We start from the raw sequence: 18,719 nt of genomic DNA, 5'->3' as shown, positions 1-18,719 counted from the left end.
GTTTACTAGGCGATACACCTGTAATGAGATCAGTTTCCCATGCCAATTTAGACCTTTGCCGCCCAAGATGTCAGAGTTATAATTGGGCAAAGTATTATTTTTAATATTTTTTTTATTTTTGTTTTTGACAGGGTTGCTCAACATAAATACATCCTCTCTTCCAGCCAATCGTTGGTTTACTGGCGTAGAAGGGCCAAGAGAAAGGCGTACACGTTTGCTTAACTCTGCCTCAATTATAGGGCCCATCAATGAGCAATAAACCGTATCTTCTTTATAAAACAAGTTGGTAAAACTAGACATGCCATTGTCACAATTTTGGAAAGAGTTGGATTGAGAAGGACTCATTTGATTGCTGTTTTTCAAGTCCTTCAGCTTGAATTTAATTTTTGTTGGGGTATTTTCAGTGTCATAGTTGGTGCAGTGTATCGTAATGGGCACATTAAATTTAGATGAAATACCCATTTCTTCCATGATCCTGGGTCTAGCATCTAAAGTAGAGCTAATTAAGATTGCGCCCATTTTCTCATCCTCATCTGTTCTTATGGCCTCTAATGGCATAGCAGAAATCCCAGATGATAATATAACAGGTAGTACAGATGCAGCCTCATGATCATTATTAGTATGCATTGTACTTTGTGATTCATTCAATTTCCATCCACTCCGTAACCCATTCACCATTCTTAAACAATCACAGGTGATAATATTTTATCACTTGTTTTCAAATATGGAGGGGAGTAAGAGTCAGGATAGATCACAATTCAAATATTAGGATTGCACAGCCATTAAAGCACAAATTAAAGGTGAAGTCAACCTATCAGACAGGTCAAGTGCTTGGCATGTTAATAATTACAATCCCCATACACAATGCATTGCAATTTTTACTTATAATAACCAAAACCAGGAGCCCCTTGCTTCCGCCGCTTCGCCGAACAGCCCAACAGCCACACTTCCGGAGCACTTCGGATGCGCGCGCGAGATGCGCGTGCACCGTTGTTAATAAGGAAGCGACTGTGGGTGGAGAGCAGGTGGGAGGCGGGAGGCGGAGCAAATCAGGCGGGGCAAAGCAGTGGAGAAAAAAAAAAGAAGGAAGCAGAACGTAAGTTGCACCTCAGTAGCAACAAGACTCGTGGCAGAACTCGCAGCAAGCCCCAGGGCAAAGCTTGCGGCAAGTCCTAAAAGGTTAACAAATACACAATCACCTAATAAGGGATCCGAGTAGAAGTCCATTTGCAGCGGGTTACGCGCATTAGTCGGTAAAGCGAACTTCCTCTTGCCGACTCAAGCAGGAATCCAAGCCGGAGCAGGAGAAACAGGAGAAACAAGACTCCCAGCCCAACAGCCACAGTTCCGGAGCACTTCGGATGCGCGCGCGAGATGGGCGTGCACAGGTGCTAATAAGGAAGCGGCTGTGGGTGGAGAGCAGGCGGGAGGAGGGAGGCAGAGCTAATCAGGCGGGGCTACTAAGGGATCCGAGTAGAAGTCCAGTTGCAGCGTGTTACGCGCATTAGTCGGTAAAGAGAACTTCCTCTTGCCGACTCAAGCAGGAATCCAAGCCGGAGCAGGGGAAACAGGAGAAACAAGACTCCCAGCCCAACAGCCACACTTCGCGGAGCACTTATGCAAAATGGGAATTGTACCAAAATGTCACCCTCATTTGTGTGCCTCTGCAGTCACTGCGACTGTGGGGGCACAAAATGAGGGTGACATTTTGGTAAGCGGGTGACAAGATTTATTTTTTTTTAAAAGCACCCAATGGTATCAGTTCTAGCCCACGGCAGTGGCAGGAGCTGGCACTACAGGGATCGAAGGGTGCGGGCAGCAGACAAATAAGTGTGCAGCTGTCAAGGTAAGTAGGGTGGGGGGTTGGAAAGCATAATGTGGGCCAGGGAGATGCGGGCACAGTGATCTGATCACTGTGCCGGGCCGCAATTGGCATTGACATTTTTTCATCGGCGCAGTTACAAGTGGCGCAGTGATCACATAGATCTTGCAAAATGTGGTGCAGATTGGTGAATCGGTGTGGTATTGTGTAAGGAAAAACTCTTCCCTGAGAATGGGATGGGGTATCCGAATGTCATGTAGCCAGTAATGTCCGGAGGGTCCTATCAGGAAACTATGCAGAATATGAGGCATACTGGTGAAAAGGTGTGAATTGTATAAGGAACAATGCTTTGCCACAAACCCATACATTTTTTTTTACTTTTGCTGAAATCCGGGGAAAGGGGTGTGGCGTTCAAATGTCATGTAGCCAGTAATGTAAGGAGGTTCCTAACAGGTAACTATGCAAATTTAGTGCAGATTGGTGAAACGGTGTGGAATTGTATAAGGGGCAACGCTTTGCCACAAATCTATGTTTCAACCGCATTTGTACTTAAATAGTTAAGAGGTATTGTACCCGATGTTTTGCCAGAACCTAATATGTTTAAAAAGAAGGCTACTACCTCAACATCCACACATGAGAAGAGTAGAAAAAAAGCCAAGTTAATGGCCACAAGAGAAGACACAAAACTGCTGATTAATGAAATATATGTTCTTCTAGACAATCTGTATAATGATGAAATGGAAAACCCAGAATCAATAAAAAAAAGTCTGTAAACAAAAGCCCACCTCTAAATATTCTTGTTTCTGTGCTTATCCCAATAAATTACATAAAGACAAGTCTACTAGTATCCAAACTAGCTTACCATTTAAATCATTAAATACCACAGAACTTGTAATTCCACCACCAATCTCTGAGTTATTTGAGATCCCCGCCCATTTATATAAGAGGTGTGGAAAATATTATGCCGTATTGGCAATTGGCATGGGCTAAACAGAGTTCATTCCTTAGCCTTTTTGCTATCCCAACCAGATCAACCATTGGACAATGATAAGGCCCAAACACAGCCTGACAGCAGTGTAGTCAATTCATCTGACCAAGACCATTTAACTGGAGATTATCTAAATTATGTACCATCACGGAGGGTGCTTGGGCACTAAATCAAGATGGGCAACCTCATTGGGTGCGGCAATGGACGAAGGGCCGTAGACTGTGAGCCGCTGCTGGAGACCACCGGGGACCGTCATAGCCACAAACCGCTCCAGCGGGAGTCCTAAGGCCTCCACCAACAGCATCCAAGCCCACCGGCACAAGCATGGGTCAGCTCCTTGAAGCTGCCCAACCCACTAGTGTTGCAGATGTTGAGGTGGGATACCCAGTTTTGTCGGTGGGGGCTCCAAGGGCCGCAGGGCCCCTCATGGACTGGGGAAGGCGGCCATGAGGCAGAGGATGGGCTATGCCCCAGGGATCAGGGCATGGAAACATGGTGCAGCAGCACCGCAGACAAGTGAGGCAGGGATTTGATTGGAGCTAGCCTGGGAGTGGAAGAAGGGGAAGTCCACTCCCGGAGTTAATCTTAGACTGTACAGAGATGTGGATGATTGACAGGTGGTGTGGCTAATCAGTGGGAAGGCAGGGAAGTAAAAGAGGTATCCCTTGAAAACATGGCTGTTATTCATTTCCCTTGCAGAAGGCTATTGATGAGTTTGTGAAAGGCGACCAGGAATATACCTGGCTTTCTAAGGAGGAAGAAGCACTCTGGAACATAAGAGAAAGAAAAGGATGATAAGCTTCCGGAGACGTTGGAAACTCGTTTGGAGAGACGCTTGTGTGATCTTTGCTACTGTGTTTGGACTCCATTCCCCACAAGGCTGCTTACCTGGAGGCGGATCCTATTTAATCCAGAACGCGCGCGCACCGCACACGCGCACCCAAGCAAGTCCCGTCAAGTCCCGCTTTGCCGCAGACGTTTCTGCGCAGCTTCCGGAGACGTTGGAAACTCGTTTGGAGAGACGCTTGTGTGATCTTTGCTACTGTGTTTGGACTCCATTCCCCACAAGGTGAAACGTTTACTGGCAGATTAAGATAATACCTATTATTGAACTTTTGAACTAAATACCTAAACACTCCTGTCAATTTTGTTTAGGCTGCTTACCTGGAGGCGGATCCTATTAAATCCAGAACGCGCGCGCACTGCGCGCACGCACCCAAGCAAGTCCCGTCAAGTCCCGCTTTGCCGCTTCGCCGCGTTCGTCGCGGCTAGGCGGTGAACTTGGTGGCATTCTGTTTTTGAATTATCCAGTCCCAATTTAGTGGGGCACATCACTACTGTCAATTATGAAACGCAATATAAAATCTCTCACAACCGGTATGCCTCCGGTAACTGAGTTGCATAGGTTTAACGGATCAAGTGGTTCCCAGATCCCGCAACCCGTACCTATAAAAAAACCTCGACTTAGTTCTACACCGAGGTCTCGCGCTTTAGGCGCAACTAAGAGTCGACCTGAGATGCTCTTAGGAATGGATATTCGCTCCTTTTGCAGAAATGCCAGTGCTATTGGAACTAGCTCATGCCCTACTGGGAATGCTGTTGAAATTTCGGTTTATCAGCCAGTAACGGCTGCCTCAGGACCAAAAGACATCACGCATGGAATGGAGCTGGAATCTGCAAAACGATTAATCCGTCAAAACGACGCTCCAGCTGTTGCGATGGACCCTAGAATGGGAGAGACCTTAAAAACTGGTACATCGCCTGGCTTATCTGTTACTTTTGCGAATGAAAATGTTTCTCTAACTGATAGTGTCATTTTAACAAAAGTTTTAACTGGTGTTGCTGCTCTTCATTCGGATGTATGTGAAATTCCTGTTTCTACTGTAAATGGTCCACTGATTGCTGATCCTTTGTCGAACCTAGCTGCTCAGGACATACCTGTTATCGATTTAAACACTACTGACTCTATCGAGTCACCTCAAGCATTTTTGGCTAACTTGTCTAAATCTCCTGCGCTTTACACAAATGTCAGTGCTTCAAATTCAGTTGCAAATTTGTCCTTTATAGCCCCGACTCCCAGAAAAATGGCGGAAAAAAAAAATCCGGCCATTACTGGGAGTCCTGATCTTCAGACTGTCAGTACTAGTATAGCACTCACATCTATGAACAATGCTATTTTAGCTCTTGCTAAACTGTTTGAAGTTTTAGTTGTAAAGGCAGAAACACATTCAAACCAGGTTGACCTGTTACTTGACAATCAATTTGTACTTTTTAATAGAATAGTGAGTTTGGGTCAGCTGGATGCTGATATAAATGGTAAAAGGTCTGTATCTTCACAGACCTCTGACTTGGCCGAACCCATCGATCAAGTCTATCAACCTATACCATGTATATCTGAACCTATAGTTGACATTATGGAAAATACAGGGGTGTCAAAAACTGACTTGCAGAAAAGACCCATCTACTCCCTTTTTGGGACTAAAACCACTGGGCGCGATCCTCAGAAACCCCAGAACCTACTACCTAAAAAGAATCAAGTGCTAAATCAGGAAAAAAAAATGAAAAATATCAAATCTGTACCACTTCAGACTTCCCAAACTAAAGCTTTCATTAACAAACTCACACCCCTAGTATCTACCTCTGTTTTGGCATCTAAAGCCATCACAAGAAAATACTCGCAACAACTTGTAAAAAAAGCCAAGTCACAAATGACTCCCATTGCTCCTGTCTTGGCACATAACCCTTTAAGTGAATTGATTAGTGTGGCTGAGCAGATGTCACATAAATCCCATACTAAACCTTCGATGAGCAACTCTATTTGCGAAGGGGCGAGCATACCAAATCCAATTATAAATAGCCCTACGGGTAATACTATTGTGACAAAGAAAGCAGATCATGGGGTTATGGGGAGAGAGATACGAAGAGCAGTGGATGAATATTTATCCTCCAAAATAGCACCCAAACATGTGACTTTTGCACCATCAACCTGAACCGTTGACCGTGGTAACCCCCATTTTGAAAAAATCTAGTCCCCCTGCCCTTGTGGACGTAGCATTGTCTGGCAACCTTGGGCCTATATGTACAGGCGGAACTGGCAATGCTAAAACAGATTCACTTGGTGATATGGAACAAATCCTACAATCTACTTTCACCAAGTTCATGGAAACTTCTTTCGCCCCTCAAATAGCCGTACAATCTAAAATAGGGACTAGTTCGTCTACAAACTCCAATGAGTCACTGGTATTTGCCAAACAAAAATCAACAACTACACGCTCGAAGCGTCCGGCAATTTACTGTTTGACCCTTAGTTGCAAGCCATTTCCGGCCAAACAGTATAATTTAAATCGGGCTTCTGTTCTCTCGATATTTCGTGAGATCCCAGAGCTTGATGATATCAGCTCCATAGATATAGAACTTGTGGAGTTCCCAGAAACTTCCAACCAGTTGGTTGTAAATCTATGGATCAACTCAAGGGTCGTTCTTAATACTATATGGACCGTAAAGTCACAAATTGATGATCTTGGCTTCACGGTGCACCTCATTCCTGATGCCCCAGATAAACCTGTGATGCGTATAGATACCCCTCAAAACAAATTTTCCACTAACCCTCAAGATCGCCCCGGAAAACTCTGCAGCTGCCAATATCAGAACAAGCATCCTTAGCATTCATCTACCCCCACATCAGAGCTATTCTTTGCCAGCTGGAATTCCAGAGGGAATCGGCACTTATTGACTAATCATTCGCCCCACCTGTTGAAGTATGATGTTATATTGTTGCAAGAAACATGGTTGGTTACATCCCCGTCCTGGAACAACTATGACGTATGCTTATCACCAGCTGCAAAGCATCAAATGGGTCGCCCGACCTCTGGCCTGTTAACGGCTGTTAAACAGACGTCTGGTCTGAAAATCACTCCGTGGTTCTGCCCAAACGATTTTATACAAATGTCCAGAATTGTATGTGAAAGTTACATATGTGCTACACTTAACATCTACTGGAATCCCCTCGCCATCTCTGACGATTCCTTTATGGAAGCAATATCTAAGGCCTTTGACATAATCACGATGGATGGAGCTGTAGATATGATCTACCTAGCGGGTGACTTGAATTTACATTGCTTGGGCCCCTTTCTTAAATCTGAACAAAAACAATTGGATAAGTGGCTTTTATTCACCAAGTCACGGAATCTCTATATGTTGAACGGTGCCTATGCTCAGGACATACCTCCCAGACCTACATGGCATCGCGCAAGTAGCCATGGGATTATCGACTTCACGTATGTCAAACATGGTTACATCCTTTCAAATAACAGAATCAGATTTGAGTGATCATAATATCCTATGTACTACTTTGAGTTCGAACATGTTTGTTGCTAAATCACACTCTTCCTTTCTTAAGGGAATGTATGAGATAAATTCTGCCAGAAATCGGTTAAAGTGGTCTGAGCAGTCTTTAAAGGCCTTTTCGCTACGTTACCATGGCGAACTAAATAATAATGATGCAGACCAATTGCCGTCAGATACAGTTTTTCATGATCTTATGCAGCTCTTTCAACCCAGTTCTATTATTCACAAATATAAACAAACATCGCATTTGCACATTCCCAACCACGAAATAAGACTTAGAAAAACCAGGGTTCGAGCAGAAAAAAGGGAATCGCTAAAACTACCCCCAGATCTTCGTGGGCCTGCTCAGTTACGTATACAAACTAGCTACAGAAACTGGGTAAGAGGAATAAAAGCCAAACTGTACCAATCAGATGGGAGAAATATGCTAGAATCGTTATCATCTAAAAATTCTGCCCAGTCGTGGCATATCATAAACCAATCTATAACAGGCCATCAGGTTGCTTGCCAGACAAATGATGTAACAGAGGATGTGTGGGTACGTCATTATTCGGACCTATTTGCTACTCCGCAATCTCACCCCTTTGTTCCTGAACTAAAGTTTAACCATCCGTTCCATTTACACTTTGATAAGGAAGACATCTTGTACTATATCAATCACGCAAGCAATTCGCGAGCACCTGGACCTGATGGTCTATCAAACGCTCACCTTAAACAATTTCCGAACATATGGGCAGATATATTATTTACCATGTTTGAATCAATTAATACCTTACAAAAAAAAAAATTCCGATATCATGGAGAAGCTCTATTGTTATTCCAATATATAAGAAGGGCGATCGTGCCAATCCATCCAGCTACAGACCCATCTCACTACTTGATGTCTCGGGAAAGATCTATACCCGTCTCATATTGCGAGAGCTAAATAACTGGACAAAGACGAACGGCATAAGGGACCCGTTCCAATCTGGCTTTGTTACCGGACTGGGGACGATCCCTAATATTATTACCCTCAATATGCTGAAGTCCAAGTATGCATCCAAGAAACAAACTTTATATTTTGCGTTTATTGATTTTAGCTCTGCTTTTGATTCTATAAACCGAAATCTACTTTTTAATAAATTAAAAGATCTTGGCTGCCCTTCCTCGCTCTTGGCTCTAATCATTCAATTACACACAGATACTACCATGAGAGTTCGGCTCACAATGCAAGGACTCCTGTCTGCCTCCTTTCCTACCTGTATTGGTCTAAAACAAGGATGTACATTGGCGGCTTCATTGTTCAATCTCTTTATCCTCGACCTAGGCTTATCATTTCGTAGAATTATAGCGGACGCTCCGGAGTTGGGAGGTCAACGTATTCCTTGGCTGCTTTATGCAGATGATTTGGTACTGATTTCTCCGACTCCTATAGGTTTGCAAAACCTTTTATCTGCATTAGAAACTTATGTGGAGGTTAATGACCTAATAGTAAACTTAACCAAATCCCAGATTATGGTCTGCAGGCCTACTACTAGATGCAAATCCTACAAGGGTCTTTGGTCCTTTCAACAACAAACTATGGATACGGTTTCAGAGTATAGGTATCTTGGTGTCTGTATCCAAAACACGGTTAGCGATGGGAAACTGCTATATATGCTAGACTCGAAATTACTAAATCTGATATCCCAAGCAAAAATCCTGTTATATAAGTTTGGGAAATTTACGCTGAAACACATCTTGAAGTATTATGAACAAATAGTTGTCCCCATTTTACTTTATGGTGTTGAATCCAAACTGTATTCCAGGGATAGCATATGGAACAGACTCGAGGCCACTTTCTGGAAAAAGGTCTTGCGGCTTCCGAATTGCTCTCCCCTTTCAATATTACGGTTTGAATTGGGTCTGAATTCTCTTCATAGCAGAGTTAAATGGAGAATGTGCGCCTTCTTCCGTAAAAGCCTTCTTGGCCTGACTAATAATAACATCTTGAGCATTGTCGCATATCACCTAGCTGGGTCCTCATCAGGATTCTCGTTAAATTGGAGAAACACGGTTTTAGACACTTTAGTCGGAGCAAATATCTCTTTACAATTTCTCATGGATCATCCGGCACGGGCAAAAAGAAAGTTCCTTAACTGGGACTGGATTACAAATTATGAACAGTGTGTAAAATATAGAGATTTTGACCCTAACCTTTTCGGTGCTAAATGCCTAGGCCAAGCGGCGGGCTATCTTATGAAATGCCCTTCTGCAAACATACGCAATAAATTCCTGAGGATAAGACTAAATTTATGGCCGACGAGAGAAATCATGGCCAGACGTAAACTTATTCCAGCAGACCGTAACTTTTGCCGATTTTGTGAGAATCAAAATGTAAAGGAAACCCTCCAACACATAATTGTGACATGTCCAAATTTAACAGCCACTCGTGACAAACATTGTAACAAGTTATTGAGTATGTACATGGAGAAGAATGATAACGAGATATGGAGTATTTTATTTAAGAATGTCAGATTTTCAGTAATGAAGGCCATTATTCACTTTTTAGAGGCAGTTTTACCTGACGAAATATGGATTTAATCAGCCCCCCTGTGAGGATTGTGATGTATTTGTGAATTTTTATTAGCATGTCTACATTGTTTTTATCAATTGTATGTTCTACAATTCTCTTTTATATGTGATTCATTTTGAAAAGTTGATGTTTTCAGCTATATCAAAATAATAATAAAAAAAAAAAAAAAAAAAAAAAGGATGATAAAGGGAGAGAACCACAAAGATGTTAATTTGTGGTTTTGAGAGGGAGGTAATAAAAGGACACTGGGGGTCATTACGAACCCGGCGTTAAGGGGTTAACGGCGCCGTAAAAGGCTGCGGTTCCGTTAACCCCTTAACGCCTTACTACAAGGTCCCTTTGCGGCTCCCGACCTTAACGGCTGGTTTGAACCAGCCGTTAAAGTAGGGACCCGCAAAGGGACCTTGAAGGCAATTACGGTACCGCAATTTGCGTCACCGTAATTGCCGCCTTCCCCATTCCCATTGAGCCCTATGCGGCAAAAATGGGAATGGGGTAGGGCCATGGAGAAAGGGGAAATTACCACCCCAACAAACTTGGAATGGGGTGGTAATTCCCCCTTTCTCCATGGCGGACTCCGGCATGGACCATGGTGCTACTAGCACCATGGTTTAGCGCCGGAGTCCTAATGAGGGCCACTGTGTTGAAATTATACGTGTCTGTCCTGATGTATCCTAACTGCTTACAACCATCCATCCCTTGCTTTAATAGATTTGAGAACCTGAACAGAAATGTGGGGCAGTCTGGTGAGGAGCCCACTATTCAATCTCCTCATACACACAAAATATGATCAGATTCTACTCTGCCTTTAACTCTGAGCAACTCAACGGCAAGGGCTGTAATTTTGGATTCTGACCCCAGCATTGCTGGTGTTAGGGATTGTCCTGGTTGTGACCTCTTCAAGAAGCATGTTCTTGAAATTAAGGAGAGCATCCTCTCCTTGCAGCAAACAATACTTGATTTAAAGTGGGAACTGGGCTTTTTATGTGAGAGGAATAAGCCTAGAGATTCGATTGCTGGCACAGGCCACAAAGAACCCAATAGAAAATCACAGCCTTCTCTTCAGGATAGAGTACCCGCTATGAACAAGGAGACAACGCCTCCAATAATCATAACAGAGCATCAAGATGTTGTTAAGCATCAGAGTACTCAAATTGTTTGCAATACCACAGGATGGAGCCTCCAACCCGTTTTCACTGTGATTGAAAAAAAGCCCATAGGAGAACTAATTCTGAAATGGTTTTTAAAAAAGGGGGGTGGGATTGTGTCCAAATGTGTCAACTGGTAAACATGATTTTTGTTTAGTATTTCAAAAATAAATAGATAACTAAATACTAAATACTGAAATACTAAAAACAAATCATATTTGCCAGTTGGCGCATTTGGACACAATCCCACCTCTCTTTCTTAAAAATAAATGTTGCAATGAGGCAGTCATATTAGCGGGATTGACCGATGCATGACAACTGAAACCAGTAACTACGGTGGTATCGCCGATGGACCGTTTAGCTTGCCTGCAAACCTTCCTTAAAAACGAATTCAGAAACGAGTCAACAACCACCTCTAAAGTAAACTGATTATGGCGTGCCGTACGTGCAAATTAATAATTTTCCAAATTGATGCATCAATAGTACATCTCGAATATCCCATGGCTTTGGTAGAATGTATTGCACTGGGGTCCCTAAACACAATGCTAGTGCATTTAAAAGCAAGTCATCATTAAGAAACAACTGTACCCATTGGTTAAGACACATGAGGGGCTGCTTATCCGTAATCAGGACAGATATCATAAAAGCCACACAAATTATAGATCCCAATGGTAAGCTCTTTGATATTATTGAACTTCTACTCCCAAGTAAAATTGAGGAAGAGTTAGCAATCCTGGATTTTAAAAGTCTACCTCCTGCCTTCTCTTTTATACCAATCAGAAGTATTAACCCTGTAGTACAGGGTCCGTCATTAGTACAGCAGCAAGCCAGCATGGCCCCTGCACAAGGATGACACGCAGGTTCGTGAAGCGTTCCATAAAAAAAAGAAAAAAGAAAGTACAGCAGCAAGGCAATAATGAAGTAAGCAGTAGAGTTACATCAGAAAGATCGTCCGGCCCAGAATGACAAGTCTCCCCCCAGAAGTTCTCCCTGACTGGCCGGGATCCACTTGTAGATCATGAGGGAAACAAACATTTTCCCTGGAATAGCTGGTATTCAATCTAAGCTAGAATATCCTAATGTATACTTATTTTTGGATGATGTTCACATCATCAGCCTACAGGAAACCTATACAGATGAGACTACTGCAAAGCCTGGATATACTGCATGCACCGTCCCAGCCTTAAGGGGGGAGTGTGGAAGACCTGAAGGTGGACTCAGGATCTGGATAAGAACTGGCATTAATGCCTGAGAGGTGGTAATTGATCCAAGCTGCCCGGATGTACAAATACTGAAGATGTGACTTCTATATGGGCATCAGTGATTTTTGTTCAATGATTGCATTCAGTCTGTTGGTTCCACTTCAAATGCCATGGCAATTGCTTCACTTACGAATTGTGGAACTCCATGTCCTTAGCTGGGTCTGGGTCAAGTGCTGAAATAATTATGGTATTTGGTGATCTTAATATCCAGCTAAACCCCATAAATTGCTGGAGGATATATGTGTAATTGAAGATGAGGTTAGGGGTATTCCAAGGCTCTCAGTACCCACTACAAGAACATGCTATGGTCACACACAAGAGCTAGCTACTATCTTTGCAGAAAGAGGCCGCAGGCTTTACATGGTGTCTCAGGAGGATAGCTCAGGGGCAACGTGCTCACCTTGGAAGCCAGACGACACAGAGGAACATATGTTCGATCCCCGGGTCCGTGCTTAGAAACCTCTTGGTATTAAGTGCATTATAAATGACCTATCATATCAAATCATAGGTGAGTAACAGGTGATATTATAGCCAAACCTCTGTTCAGGGCAATGAATGTAGCCAGCCTCATTGACTATTCTCTGATAAGTATAACCCACTGGCATCTACCTAAAACTCTGTATGTCTTGGAACACCCTGAAAGTGACCATAACTCCTTTGTGATTAACCTGAACTATGATATACAGAATAGTAATAATGAAACTCATGTCACAGGTATCACCCTCTCAATTAATGAGTGTATTGTAAATCGTGCTCCATTAAACAACTGAGGGGAGAGATTCATGGGGTGGTGGATTCGATGTTATCTGTATTTATTAATGACATCATCTCAAACTAGCCTTATAAATGTTCTTTTATAATGTGTTTAATTCCAGAGATTGGTTTCTAAGTGCTGGATCGAGAATCAAACCTGTGTTGCACTGTGCTGTCTTGCTACCAAGACAAACGCATTGACCTTGAGCTATCCCCACTCACTCAGCTTCCATTTTATTGAGAACTTGTACAAACTATATGCCTCTTTCTATTCGACAACCTGCTCACTTTAGGAGCACCGCAAGGCTGAAATGGGTGGTTTGATGAGGATTGCAGAAATGACAAGAGTAATCTCCTGGCAGCCATTAAATTGATAGCCATGATAAAGTACATTTGGTAAAGCAAAGGAGAAGTGATAAGCCATAATTAAAAAAGAAACAATGAGGCAGCACGTGAGAGCAGATGGCAAAGTCTAAAGAAAGCTCCCTATGAACATGATCGCAAAGAACGTTTGGAAGATTTTTTCACATGGTGGCCGAAACATAGTTCTTAGCTCTGTTATAGCCATTCTAGGCCATAACACCCTTCTAAGCATCTATATGAGCCACAACCAGAAAATAACTCCACATCAGTAGCTCTAGAAGGCCTGCCTATTTCCAGTGATGATACTCATCTGCTGTTTTCAACAGAAGAGGTGCTTTCTGCACTTAATACACAAAAGAATAACGAAGCACCAGAAGAATAAAGGACCCACCTTTATTCCCATTGATCTTTTTTTTAAAGTAGAACCTTCAATTTGGGTCCCAGCCCTATTAACATTTTTTTTAACCGGCTTAATAAATACCAAGATACCCCAATGTCATTGTGCTCAGATGTGATAGTTCCTATTTTTCAAAAGTGGGACAGCAACGTACTGTCAAATTATAGGCCCTTCTTAACTTTTAAACTGTTTGGGAAAAGTTTATGGCAAGATCCTTGCCAGTCGTTTACTTGTACATATTGACGATTTAAAACACCTTCATCTCAAACAAGCATGCTTCTGTAGAGGCATAGGTATGGTTAAACAAGCCTTCAGACTGAACTTGATTATACAAAAACATGTTGTCCAAAAGACTATCCCCCTATATATCACATGTATCGACCTAAAATCTACCTTCCACAATGTGGAACGTACACTTTTATGGGATTCTTTGTACGATTCTGGACTTTCATTTCAGTTAATTACTTTCATCAAGACATTTTACGCTTCCAATATAGCCACAGTTAGCTCGGGACAACAAGGTGAACAAGCAGAAGGAGCATTCCCTATCACAAATGGGGTTGAGACAGCGAGGTGGAATGGCCCCTTATTTATTACACTTTTCATTGATGCAAAAATTGCTCAAAGCATTCACATTTCATATGTGGTGGTAATAATTCACATATAATGGTGAATAAATATGTATTTAAGATGAATCTACCTAGCCCAAATTGTATGGATATGAAATATGAATGTTTTTAGTTATTTTTTTATCATATTAAATGGAGCAAGCTGTTTTCATACATTGACTGCGTCCAGCATTATTTGTCCGAGTAATTATGTTGACCTATGTTTAGGCATTTTGGTTTTTTTGTAAATCTTTTGTATTGTTTTTCTTCCAAGAGGATCGATTTCTTTCGTTTTTTATAGTAACCCCCGATATGGGTTTAAGTTGGGGTTCTCCTATCTTGAGTATCTAGTCAAATAGCAGCTTGAAATAGTCTTTGTTCCATTTTCAGGACAACTGATGTTTTCTCTACAAATCCTGATGTCAAACCCTATCACAACACATCTAAAAATGGATGTGTTCATGAGGTAATTTGATGAATATATGTTCAAACCACAAAGTCAAAGTGTAGGTGTTTTGCATTACATTCAAATAGTAATAATTCATACTTCTTATATGGTCACAAGCACCTCTCCACTCTTGAGCTTCAAATCAGAATCATGAAAATATCCATTAAGTGGAGAACATGAATCAATTTCCCCCTGAAGAAAATTCACAATCATAGGGATCAGAAAGATGTTGGGGTCAAGGGATTGTGGAAAAGAAAGATCAGAATGATCCCATAGATGCTTTTAATTGTTTTTGAGAGTTAATTTGCATTGCACATGTTGTCACGGGGTGGGGCGAAGGTGAATGTTTTATTTTGTGAACCAAGAATATGTGATATATTGAGGTTTAACTTTGGATGTTCCATAAAAGTGGCATTGTTCATGCAATAAGTAATCTTGTGAAATTATTTTTAAATTCATTATATATTTTTTTTATATATAACAAAATTGAATAAAGTACTATTTTTTTGTGAATTGGAGGTGTGCATTTAGTCCATATTTCAACTTTGAATGCAGCAAAAGCCTACTTGTTAAATGGATTTCTATCGTTTTTGTTTGATTGTATGCCCAGGATAATCCGGGTGTTCCCAGATCGGCTCTTGAGTTAAAATGCCAAAAATACTGTAAACATTATTTTATATTTTTACTTACGCATTTGTCTTATATATGAAGTGTGTTCTCTTTTGCATTGTGTAATTTGGCTTTCATGGTTCAAAATAACCGAAATAAAGCATATTTACTACTGTTTACTACAATAAGTAATCATCTCTGGTGGGGTTCTTGCATGATCGAAAAGAGGAAATCCCTTCTTCACCATCATATCAACAAACATTCATGGGAAGCCACCACACCATCTGCCACTGAAAGGGGCACAGGAGATGAAGAAAATGTGGCTGGAGTCTAGGTCGACTAGTGAAGTCCTTGTGAAAATTGTATGTAACATTGTGCTAATCAGAGATTTGAAGGACCTCACAGAATTATGTCACACTGGGGAGTTTTAGGCATTTTTTAACATGTGCCTCAGATACCGTCCCAAAAGGTTGCATTTCAGAGTAAATGGCTTGAAGACAAGGCCAAACGTGCAGCAGTGTTGGCATACAGAGAAAATGTGAGTACTCAACTAGTAAACTCTGTTGGTTGCGGAATCTGAAAGGGAGGTGCCAGTGAATTGCATTATGGATTAGCCTTCACCAAACCAAATGAAGAGTGGATCACCAAACCAATTTAAAAACAAAATGCAATTTAAGTTTGTGTATGATCTGGTGGTAACAGTCTTAAAAGTCTGTCATTGTTGCCCAACTAAGTAGCCGATTTAAATGAAAATGTGGTGTGGTCTTCATTACAATTTTGACTGTGTTGTTGCCTCCATCAAAGGGCTGTATTATGTTTATGATATAATAAAGTCTGTGCATTCATTAAAAAAGAACTGATGTCGTATGTGTACATATCATTGCCTAATATACAACATAACATACTATACTGCCCTTCAGTGATATGTGAATGCAAATCTATTGGAGCAGATACCTAGGGGAGTAGAAAGCAATCCATTCTGAGGTGACCGTTGTTCCTGTAAAAGAATTCTAATTTGTGATCTGATTCTTTCAAGACGTGGATCATAAGCATATAAAGTAGTCAGCTGTGGGAACTGTTTTGAAGTCTTTGTGAGAGAAAAACAGGAACCTGCAAGGGGAAAACAAGATGTGAGGGTTTTCCACATACAAACCTATTGAAAGCAATGGGAGCAACACATGTTCTCGACAAAGTGTATCTCATGTCAAGGTTAGTTGCATGGCAGTGCCAAGACTATTAGCATTCATATGAGGCTTGGCTGTTTTTGACAACTCCACTTTAATTGTATCCTTTTGGCCTGTATTGTTCACAACACATAACACATTAACAGAGATAATAACTGCATACTAAACAATTCCCTAGGGTAGGATTTAATTTCTCTAGACATGGGGGGCTGTTACACATCCACATCCTTTGAGACCAAGAGGATGAATATCTATTATGACTTCCTTTGGCCCATTCGATTCATCTTTCACCACACAAGACACAGGATAATTAAATTCACAAAGAGCAACTAATAATTGGAGGAGTGTGCCTTGTAAAAGGATAGCAGAGTTCATGGTTTTCACATGCGGGGTTTATTGTCATGGGCAGGGCAGTCTTTTATGCCATGTTACTGCAGGTGTTAGTGTTGTTGCCTTTTTATGCTTATACGTAAACAGTATTCTCTCCAGGTGAGCATTACATGGCCTGCGGTAGCAGCCATGTAGTTATGGTTAAGTTGCCAAACCCATAGGAAGAGCACTTTGTGGGTGGCTTATAACTTTTCTCCCCCTGGACGAATCCTCATCAAACATTGCGGAAGAAGTATACGGGCCACTCTGGATATTTTTGCACAGTTTGGTGTGGTTTGGTCAAGGGAGGGCAAAGTTATGGGGCGTCCCAATTTTTTTTCCCATAAACTGAATGGAGAAAAAATATTGCTCACGCCTACAGCCCAAACCGCTGACAGATTTTCACCAAATTTTTGTTGGCAGGGGCAGCGGCTTGGTCTCAAAAGGGTGCTTTTGTAAATTTGCTGAACATCTGTCCAGTAGTATTTTTTAAAATGACCAAAAAGTGGGTTTAAATAAATTAGTGATGTCTATGTCCGATCCGCGGAAACACTTCCTTGTCCGCTCTGCAGACCGGACACTGATTGGCTTAGTAGACAACGGACACACCCATTGATTGAATGGTGAAAAGTATGAGGTGTGTCATATTTATGGAAACCGCCGCCAACATGGATCAGCGGATGGTACTGGTGTCCGCGGACATTAGGGTAAAACATATTAAAACTTGTCAAACTTACCAAATAATCTGTTGGGAGGTGAGGGGTGATGAGGATGGGATGGGATGTGGCTGCAAAAAGCAAAAAAACAGGTTTTTTTCACTGTGAAAGTTTGCTAACCGTCCTGAGAAGGTTGCACACACCTCAGCATTACCCGGTAGGTGAAAAGCAGTTGGAAATATTAATTGAAAAATGGTGCTCTTTGATGCATCACTGCTGCAACGTTCACTCATGAACAGAAAACCAACATTTTCACAAATGTAAACATGGACCTGTATGGGAGGTGATTTTGAGGTGGTGGAGAGGTAGCGTCCGAAGGCGCAAGGTCCCCAAAATACAAAATGGTGACAGGTGTATTATAAATTCCGAATGTTTTCATAAAATGCGTAAATCTCTGGAATTTTCGCATGGTATTGGTGTATGCAAATTAACAATTAGTTTCTTTTTCCAAAATATTCCTAATGGTACAGTGGTGCATGCAGGATTTGATGCTGTGGGCCTCAAGGTCAATTCCTTGGGCTGCCTACTCCCTCGTGTCCTGCCGAGCTAATTTGTCGCTTCCATTTACAAAAAGCAAGCTAGGCATAAGCCCCTATTGTTTTTTATCTTTGGAAATAAAGGGAGTTTTCGTAAGGAAAGGAAAGGAATAGGGTGAGGTATGAAAAAACGTTACACATGATAAGGGTCAGCTTTCTAAAACTGGACAAAGTAACATTTAATTTCACTTGATGAAAAATTGTTCATCTAAACAGACACTCCGCGTTACCTCAAGAGAATGGAAATGCTGATTATTATGTAAGTTTAACTGTACACAAATTTGTAGACATGGATGGCAGTCTAACATTGCAATGGCTTGTTGGTTTGGCCAATTGGTGAGGAGAAACAGAAACAACCGGTGTGTACTTGTATTTGTCCCATGGCACGTGGGCAGTCCAGCTTCGAAATGCATGGAGTCCACATCTGTGTTCGCACAGATTACACCAATGACCAATTCTGGGCTAATGTTACATTAAAATGCTGTCTATGTGTTATTCAAATTCTTTAGTCAACTTCCACATCAGCCTCCAATTGCGAGCTAAACATCCTGCATAGCACTAACCTCTCAATCACATCATTGACTCCAACATTGCACATTGTTTTCTGTGTGTTTG

Source organism: Ambystoma mexicanum, chromosome 2q (assembly GCF_040938575.1).
Source record: "Ambystoma mexicanum isolate Mex_15411 chromosome 2q, UKY_AmexF1_1, whole genome shotgun sequence".
Lineage (NCBI taxonomy): Eukaryota > Metazoa > Chordata > Amphibia > Caudata > Ambystomatidae > Ambystoma > Ambystoma mexicanum.
This window is presented reverse-complemented; position numbering follows the sequence as displayed.